The sequence below is a fragment of the Patagioenas fasciata genome, chromosome 5 (assembly GCF_037038585.1).
Source record: "Patagioenas fasciata isolate bPatFas1 chromosome 5, bPatFas1.hap1, whole genome shotgun sequence".
NCBI classification, from domain to species: domain Eukaryota; kingdom Metazoa; phylum Chordata; class Aves; order Columbiformes; family Columbidae; genus Patagioenas; species Patagioenas fasciata.
This window is the reverse complement of record NC_092524.1, coordinates 17,869,906-17,880,548: the sequence shown is the minus strand read 5'-3', so window position 1 is coordinate 17,880,548 and position 10,643 is coordinate 17,869,906.

Here is a 10,643-nt window from a genome sequence, read left to right as displayed (position 1 = left end):
AAGAGTTGCATGTAACACATCTTGCCCACTGGTGAGTTCAGATTCTCCAGGCTGCCCAGTCAGCCCTCAACTACAGGAAGACTAAAATTCTCCATCACCAACTCAACATACTTTCTCTTTCATCTCCTTGCGAGTAGGGTTATGAGTATAGGACTACGGATGGAGAGTGCTGTGGGAAGTGTCATGAAATAGCTTGCACAATCAAACTAAGTAATGGCACTGTTCGTGTGCTCAATGTAAGTATTCATTTAATTTTCAGATCTATTAGTGATACAGGTTAGAACAGCTAAGAGTCAATTCATGTCCCTTACTAGTAAAAATTTAGTAATTAATACTGAAATTACCCCCAAAACAGCACACCAGTTTTCTCAGTTGAACACTTGGAATAATATATTCTTTATATGTGTGGTTAAGTGGGCAATGGTTTTCAATTTGTGGTCTGAGTGTTCAGATCTAGGGCTTACACTTTCAAGCTAGCCACAGTTTGCAAAATCCCACTTTTGTCACTTGAAAGAAGTTAAGAAGCATCTGAGAATCTCTGGGGTGAGACAACTGAATTATCTCATACATTTTTGATGTAATCATACTATACTTGATCACAACGAAAATAAAAATTGTTTGCTTTTCTTACAAAATATTAGGTTGATGAGGTCCTGCCACTTGATCATTGCAACCAATACAAATGTGAAAAAATTGAAGATCAATTTGTTGCAGTCCAAACTAAAAAAATATGCCCTGAGTACAACCCAGGAGAGTGTGATCCTGTAAGTTTTAATCAATTCTTCACCTACGGAATGCACATTAAAAGAACAAGGGGGGGGTGGGCAAGGAAGAATACAACAAATCACTTTCACCAAAGTTGCAGGAATGTCTGAAGAATCAAATTAATGTTGCTGTAACATTAGTAATACGAAAAGCTTTGTATTTTTACATGAGGCTACAAGGATTCAAGACTTACATGGTGGAGATAGTAAGTCATCCATCATTCCATTCAGTGTTCAACACAGAGGAGCTTTCTGCCCAGTATCAGCAAAGTTAACTCACATTCTTACTTATGATTGTCATCTGTGCATTAATGCAAATCCTCCTTTACTTTTGCAAAGGATGAAGCAGAGACTACTCCCGATGGCTGCTGCAAAATATGTAAATGTAAGTAACGCTGTGTTCACGGTTTCTGCTTGAAGAGCACTGTATTCAACTTCTATCTATCTTTGAGTGAATGGAAGGATCTTCACTCCCCCAGTTTTCACTTATTTGTCAAGACTTTGTGCTTCACTATGTATTCAAAAGGAAAAAAGGAATTTTGCTTTTCTGATACTGAATACCACAACCCAAACCAACAAAGCTCAAGCTTCTGCATTATCTTCCAAAAACACTGTACAGTTGAGACCAAAGAATAACCTAAAAACTCCAGATACATTACATAGTACTCCCCACACACTACCATACACTGCAAATTCTCAATAATCAGACATTATGCACTTTTAAATTGTTTTAGCATTCACTTAGTTCTGAACTAGAGATTTGAAGTGTACATTTTCCCCCCTCCTTTTATGCAGCTAAGAAATGCAAACCTTACAGCAAAAAAACTGTGATCCGCCATGGTGACTGTGAATCTTCTGAATCTGTTGAGCTGGCATATTGTGAAGGAACTTGTCCTGGCTCCTCAGTGTAAGTTCCAAAACCTTGATTTAGCATCTCTTTGGCTACATGTATACATCATGTATTCTGGTGTCTCAAGTAATTAGTAACCCAGGGGTACTGTGTATGTATTCTCCTGAGCTGGAAGACAGGGATGGGGAGCAGAATGAAGACCCCATAATCGAAGGGGAAAAGGCTGGTAATCTGCTACACCACTTCGACACACACAAATCTATGGGGCCAGACAGGATCCACTCAGGGGTACTGAGGGAGCTGGTGGAGGTGCTCATCAAGGTACTTTCAATCATTTATCATCAGTCCTGGCTAAATGGGTAGGTCCCAGTCAACTGGAAGTCAGCAAATGTGACGCCCACCTACAAGAAGGGCTGGAATGAGGATCCAGGGAACTACAGCCCTGTTAGTCTGTCCTCAGTGCTGGGGAAGATTATGGAGCAGATCATCTTCAGTGTCATTATTTCCCTCTTACAGCTATTTGAAAGTGGGATGTAGCAAGGTGGGTGTTGGTCTCTTCTCCTAAGTACCGAGTGATTGGACAAGAGGAAATGGCTTCAAGTTTTATCAAAAGATGTTTCGATTGGATATCAGGACAAAATTCTTCACCAAAACAGTTGTCAGGCAGTGGAACAGGCTGCCCAGGGAAGTGGTTGAGTCACCATCCCTGGAGGTGTTTAAAAGATGTGTAGATTCTGGCGCTTAGGGACATGGTTTAGAGGCAGACTTGCATTGCTAGGTTTACAATCGGACTCCATTGTCTAAAGGGTCTTTTCCAAGCTACCTAATTCTATGATCACAGAATAGCAACAAAGTTAATGTGTTTATAAGACTCCATTGAATGGAATCAGACTCCTTGGAAGCAACAACAGTCTTACTATTGGACAGACAGGTAACTGAAAATCACACTCCTAAGTGTGTGTGGGAGAGAGGATGTTAAAAAAATAATACCCCAAAGCCCCCCAAAAGAAAAACAAAATAAAAGCCACTGGGGGATTTCTGTGTGTTCATTTTTTAATGAGAATATATATTTTATTTTCCTGGTGGATCACAGGTACTCTCTTGAAGCAAACCAGATGCAACATGAGTGTAGCTGCTGCCAGGAGTACAGCAGCCAAACAAGAGAAGTGACCTTGACTTGCCAAAATGGAACAAGCATAAATTATAATTATGTCTACGTGGAACAATGCCAGTGTATGAATGCATGCACATCAGAAAACTCTGCTGCACATGACTCCCAAGTCGAAAATTCTGCAACCTATGGTTCTCAAAGCAAACTCAGAAGAAGAAAAAGATGATAATTCAAAAAAGAAAAAGCAGAGACCCTAGTGAAGCTGGAATCACATCTTCCCCAGAATAATTTGTGCTCCTTCTTCAACAGATCCTACATCAGTTTCTGTTATCACCTTTTCTCATTTCTTACTTATAAAAAAAAAAAAATAAAGGTCAAATAATTGAATCTTGGGGTTTGTCATTGTTTGTTGGGATTTTTTTGCCTTTTTCTTTCAAAGTGAGACAATATTCAAGGGCAAAAATAGATGACTGTGTAAAATATCTTTGTGTAAATTATAGAAACATGCAAATATGTTTCCATTTGATCAAAAAGATGACATATTGGAAAGAAAAGTTTAAAGGGTCTCTGAGGGGTCTTGAAAAAGGGAACCAGAAAACATTGTAGCTACATTGCACTTCAGTCTTGTGCCTAGATAAGGCTTCACTTCGTACCATTTTTATGGATGTAATTGTCCTAACAGTCATTCACAATGACAGGGAGATGACTCTTTTCTTGTTCGTTTTGCCTCTTATTTGATCAATAAAACTTTCAGCATTTTTCGGTTTTGGTGCCTGTTTCACAGCCGTCTTTGTTATCCAAATGACAGAGTAAAAACAGGTAGTTTTCTAACTCTGATTGGCATATTTTCTAGCAGCCTTTGGGAACAAAGACACTCTCAAACCCTTTTCCTGGAAGAGGTTAAATTCCCTAACCCAGGTCTAAAGAGCTCTGCTCACTTGCATAAAAGGTACAGGGATCTGAAAAAAAACCCCTCTCATTTGCTTATTGTATTCCAGTTGCCAAGATGGTGGGATAAAAGGCAGGCTGCAGTTTGTTTTCCTTGTAATTAGTGGAGAAGTCCAGAAGACTAGTATGGGAAAAAAAAAAAAAAAGAAGTAAAAAACTTTATTCATTCTTACCATTTCATGTTGTAGGTCAAAAGGTACCTGGCTGTCGAAATCAACACTTGATTCTTCCGTTGAAGAAAAAAAACCTATATATGAATGAAAGCTCTATTTAGTTAAAGAATACTAAGGTGTCAATGAACTTAAGTATACTAAGTCAGAAAATTCTCTTGCCCATAGCTTTAATACCACAAGTAAGTTCAGGATATGTTGTTAAACTGTGCATTTGTTTCCTGTGCTATCTAGAAGATTTTGAATGAATTCACAATACTAAGAAAACTGGCCGCCCTTTCCCAGAGTAGTTTACCTGAACTGTTTGCAGCATTTATCTTATCAGTAGCTGTTACAATACAAAGTCTGAAATTTGGCCTGAAGGCTTAGCTGAAAAATAAAGGAGGAACTGTTTGATCGAATAATTGCACATTCTATACATACTTATTTAGAAATTAAATGCAATCCCTGAATGAAATCAGAAGAGCCCCATCTATCAGCCTTACTGGTAGGACCTGGTATCATATCAGGATTAACCAGGGCGGAAAAGTGGGCAGGTTTATAAGCTTCGCATTTTACTGCTGAGCTCCACGTCTTGGTTAGCCATGGTTTGCCTGTCCTGCGGCAGGTACGCAGGCTCCAGGCAGGGTTTCTAGCTATGACAGTGGAGCAGACAGCTGTACCACTCCCTACAGCTTCTCTGACCCAGTAATAAGCCACTTTTCTATGGAAATGTGGGCTGAAGCCAGACCATCTGTGCACCACCAATTTACAAGTTCACCACTGCAACCTCAGACCCTGAACACTAGGTATCTCTATCAGGAGACATCCAGATGGTCCTGAATGGAGTGACCAGTGGGTCAAGAAGTTTAGTATGCTCAAGATAGCTTCCCAGGTTTCTGGCTTCCTGAGAGTTTAGCACTTTGGGCACAGCACCATGAGAATAGAGCACACCTGATAGGAACTAGAACTGCACCACAGTGAAAAACCAGCACTGTTGGCTGTAGGAGGGCTTCCCACATGAGAGGTATTTAGGTATGCCAGCCTGGTGAGGCCTGGCATTATAATGTAGAGCTACCAATATTAATGCAAGGTAGACAAAATGATGCCACAAAGCTGATAGGTCAGGTTGCGAAGTTCTAAAACCCAGTGAGATTTAGCTAACATATAACAAACATTTGTAAACCCTTCTAAAGCTGGCTTGGAGTTCAGGCAGAACCCAATGAAATCGGCATGCTTTCCCCCTGTGCTGGTTTGACTAAAAATGAGTTACTTCTCTTCATGCAGTTAGAAACCTTTCTTTTTCATGGTTAGCAGAGTCATTTTCTGGACTTAGCTTAAGAGCAAGAGATAACACCTCAGCACAGAGCTAATGTTTTTAATTGCTCTGGTCTGAGAGTCACAGACACACTGAAAAAAATCTGCACTAAAATGCAGCATTTCAAAGGGAAAATATTGATTAGTGGGGTTTTTTTTGAGTCTAGGATTTTGTTGTTGTCTGTGTTTTGGGTAAGGGGGACGTGACATTGTGGTTTGTTTTGTTTTTTGTTTGTTTTTTGTTTTGTTGGTGGGGTGTGTTTTGGTTTTTGCTTTTTGTTTGTCCTTCTTCCTTGAAAACCAACCCACTTCAAAATGCTAGAAACCACTTAATTTTCTCTGTTCTCCTTAAGGGAAATCTATTTCTGTACTTTTCTCTCAAGCCTGCACAGATGAAAACCCAGGGGATTTGTACTTTAAGTAAACAGGATTCAGAAGGAGACAAACATGTAGATTTCTCTTTGGAGCAAATGCTAAGCTAGCATTACAAGTCCAAAGAACCTCTAGTAATTACTTTAAAGCAGAGAAATTAGCTAAATAGGAAAACATAAATAGTAACTTCTTGGATATCAAACAAATGTATGTTAAAATATATCTAGTTATTGTGTACTGTATCAAGCTTTTTAGAACTTGAAATTACAAAATGCATGCATGCCTTAATTTTATAGCAAAATTTCCAAATATGTTGAATGTACAATCACAGCAGTAACATAATTCTAGTTACAGAACTACAGATTAAGAAATAATATTTAAAACAAGAAACAGTATAAAATATAAAATGAATCTTGCTCTCTTTCTAATCATTTCCATGGGGCATCAAGTTAATCATGAAGTGCTCCCTTTTCATCCTATGATATTTACCATAATCCAATATGCTGTTTCACTAAAAATTATCACAGAAAAGCATTTATCTACATCAGGAAACAGAACACTCTTTTTTTTTTTTTTTTATAAGACTAACTAGTCTATTACAGGGACTACTGCATTAGGGAATGTTATGTAGTAACATGCATATATATGGAGAAATTACCCAGTTAGTGCATTTTATTTATGTGTCAACATACTGCTTTGTAAACAAATCTGTCCACAATACTGAGAATCTCAAGCAACTCATTGAACAAAATGTCCCATTGTAAATAAAACTGTGAGCTGACACAGGCAGGACACAGAAACAACCACGAAACCACAGATGAACTGCAAAGAGGAAATCTATTTTCATTACCTCGTGAACCAGGGGATCTCCAAAGCAGCAGCCAGGCAGAGGCACACAAGCGGGGATGCAGGCACCACAGAACTCTGCCCATGCTAAAGTGTTTTTTTCTAACCTGCTGGTTTTGCCTGTATATCAGGGATTCAAACAGGTGTAATTTTCCACTGTGCTTTATCTTCCCAACAGCAAAACAGGAATCTCAAGCACATTTGATAGGGTTCCTTTGACTATCACAGGGCTGTGTTATCTAAACACAGAGGTTCTACTTGTCAAGCATACAAGACTACACAACAATTAGTATGATGTGTTTTTCTACACCCTAGCTGCAAGTCACTTGTTTACTATCCTCCTCACTGATCTTCCGTTATATTCCCACAAATGCCATTGATAGGTTTCGTCATCGGATGACCTACAGTGATTATCTAAGTGGATCTAAGTGAAACTCTGATACTTAGCCACAGAAAATACATTATTTCAATTTTAAATACATACCAGAGTTCATCAGTTGGAGGACAGAATTTAGCATCGCTGAACAAACTAAATCAGGTAAGATATCCATAGAACTTTTACATGCAGGGCCCTTAACCTCCCAAACCAAATTAATGACCTACACTTGCACTAGGCTTTCCAAAACAGAAAATACCAACAACATTTTATCCGGTGGAGGACTTAAAAACAGCCAAATAGTCTAAAAGTAATTTGAAAGATTAGACAAAACTAATTAACTTGTAAACTGGAAAATAATAGATCCAAATTATTTTGGTTAATAAAGAACAGTAAGTCCCTATTTATCAATCTTTCCTTAAGTCTTAAGCTTATTTTGAAAAACATTTATAAAAGCATTGAAGAGCACTGGCCCTAAAACTGAGCCCTGAGGAGCCCCACTGGTGACTGACTGACATCCTGACACACCACCATTTACTGTGACTCTTTGGGCCCAACCTGTCAGCCAGTTCCTCACACAATGCATTATGCACTTGTCTAGCTGTATGCTGGATGTTTTGTCCAGAAGGATACACAGAGAGAAAGTATCAAAAGTTTTACTAAAAGTCAAACCCACCACATCTACTAGCTTCACTTTGTCGACTAGATTTGCAACCTAGACATAAGAGGAAATGAAGTTAATTAAGCAGGACTTTTCCCTCAGGAAGCCATGTTGGCTGTGATCAATGACTGCATTGCCTCTCAAGTGTTTTTCAATAACTCACAGAATAACTTTCTCCATAATTTTACCTGGCACTAAAGTGAGCCTAACAGGCCTGTAATAACCAGGATCTTCCTTCTTTACCTTCTTGAAAACTGGGACAATATTTGCCGGCTTCAACTCAACTGGGACTTGTTCAGACTCCCAAGACCATTGAAAAATAAAGGAGAGTGGTTCTGTGATAACATCAGACAGATCTTTCACTACCTTGGGATTAATCCCACTGGGCCCCATAGATTTACCTGCATCCAGCTGGAGCAGCAAATCTCAAACAAGTTCAGTTCAGCTGGGAGTTTATCATCCTCCCAGTCAGAGTCTTACAGCACAGGGCTCCAAGGGTCCCAGAGCCCATCATCGGTGTTAAAGACAGAGGCGAAGAAGGCAGCATTAAACTTCTCCACTTTGTCTACATTCCTATTCCTGAGGTGTTCAACCTCATCAAGCAACAGACCAGTGTTATAATCTCTGACCCTCCTCCTTTTGCTGTTAACATATTTTAAAAAGCCTTGTTGTCCTTCACAGTGATGAACAGCTTGAACTCTTAACTGAGCTTCGCCCACATGAATTTTCTCCTTACAGTGGCATCTTTCTAGTCCTCCCCTGTTGCCTGTCCTTGCTTCCAATGTCCATAGACTCCCCTTTTCTGCCTAAGTTATAGAAGATGATCCCTGCTCAGCCAAGCTGGCCTTCTGCCCCACTTGCTTGACTTCCAATACTTTAGAATTGCCTCCTCCCGCGCTCTTAAAGAGATTGCGCTTTAAAAGTGACCAGCATTGTGGACCCCAATATCTTCAAAAGCAGATTCCAGGGGGATCTTATTAAGTATCATAGAACAGTTTGGGTTGGAAGGGACCTTTAAAGGTTATATAGTCCAAACCCCTGCAACGAACAGGGACATCTTCAACTAGATCAGGCTGCTCAGAGCCCCATTAAGTAGCTCCTTCAGCAGCTAAAAGTCTGTTCTTCCCATATCCAGGGTCAAAGTTTTGCTTGTAGTTTTTCTCTTACTGCAAATGACTTGAAACTCAACTACTTTGTGGTCACTGGAACCAAGGCAGCCACCAACCACCTTTTCACCCATGAGACCCTCTCTGTTTACAAACAACAAATCTAGGAGGGCACCTTTCCTTAGTACATGCATCAATAAGTTACCTTCAAGGTGCTTCAGGAACTTCCTGGACCTGTTTCTGTCTGCTGTATGATATTCCCAGTTGACATCTGGGAAATTAAGATCACCCATAAGTACAAGGGCATTTGATCTAGAGATACCCAGCAGTTCCTTGTAGAATAATTCATTGGTGTTGTCATCCTGGCTGGGTGGTCAATGGTAGACTCCCACAACATCTGCTTTATTTGCTTTCCCCTTCATCCTTACCCAGAGGCTCTCGACCACATTGTCACCAACAGTGAGTGCAATACAATCCAACCCTTCCCTCAAATACAGCACCAACCCCCTGCCTCACCTGCCCTGCCTATCACTCCTGCAGAGCCTGTAGCCATCTGTCATGGCACACCAGTCATAGGACATATCCCACAGGTTTTGCATAAGTCAATGATGTCACAGCTCTAGGACTGGGTCAAGCCTCCTAGCTCCTCTTGTTTATTCCTCATGCTGCACGCTTTAGTGTAGGACATTTCAAATGTGCTCCAGTGTACTCACCACATCACGGAGCAGAACTTGCTGGCACACCTGCCATCAAACATTGGCACGCTGCCCCCAAGCACGTCTGGTTTTATCCCCTTCCTCCTCCAAATCTCCTTTGAAGCTCTTTCAATGAGCCCTGCCAACTCCTGCACAAATATCCTTTTCCCCCTTTGAGACAGGTGTGCCTCATCTATTGCCAGCAGGCCTGGTGTCGCATACATTGACCCATGATCAAAAAACCCAAAAGTTTGCCAGTGACAGCAGTTATCTGCTGGGTTCTCCTGTTTCTTCCACCTTTCTCTTAAACTCAAAGGATAGAAGAGCATACTATTTGTGCTCCTGATTCCTGAACCAGTCATCCCAAGGCCCTGAAGTCTCTTTTGATTGCCATGTGTTTGAAAAAGCCCTTTCTGTTGTTCTTGACCCCTCTCGCCAGGTTTAATTCTAAGGAGGCCTTAGCTTACCTAGTTGTCTCCCTACATCCTCTGACAACAGCCTTATATTCTTCCCAAGTGGCCAGCCCCATTCCCCCAGCCCCGGCCCCATTCACCATTCCCCCCCACTATATATACTTTAATAATTACTTAGCAATTCACTTTTAAAAGAGCATTATGCATTTCAAATCAACCTGAATGCTCCACATTAAGCTGATTACTATTACAGAAATTATGGATTTTAAGGTGACACAGTGACAAGCTCCTGAATCTAATCCATAAAGAAACATGGGCAGCACGGACATGGAAGATAAGTTCAACACACTTTTTTACTCACTGTAGTTATTTTACAATTTGAGATAACTTTAAAATAAATTGAATCATCCTTCCTTTTCTTCCAATTATAAATGCATTAAAATTATAAATGTAGCCCATTTGTATCTAGTCTGCTTCACATTCCAGATTAGCACACTTAATATTTTAAAAACATGTTGAATCTTTTGAATACTCCATAAAGCAGCACTTTCATAGTTCTCCCACACATCAAAATACAGACATAGCTAAGATCTATTTCAATCTACTTGCTTTCCATGTATTCACTTTTCCCATCTATATGCAATACCATAAGTGTAGTCTATTTGTTATTACAAAATTATTTATGCTTTTTGGCAAGATAGTAAAGAAAATCCTTCTAAACTGCAGTATGAATATAGATAAACTTTGGTTTCTAAACAAGCTTCCTGGAGATCTAGAAGAGAAAGTTGAAGTCTTCAGCAGGCTACAACTTAAAACTGCAACAGAGAAGCCTGTTAATATGGGTTTTCATTTTTCCTCTTTATTCTACAAAGACACATATTTGCATTTCTTCCTAGAGGTCCTGCACTCATTGATGTACTTAAATGTTTTAATAATTCAAAATACACTGATTTCTCTTTATACGCCCACACATCACGACTGGTTGATCAGCATTGAAATGAAAAAGCTAATAAATATTAGTTTGAGTAAATTAAT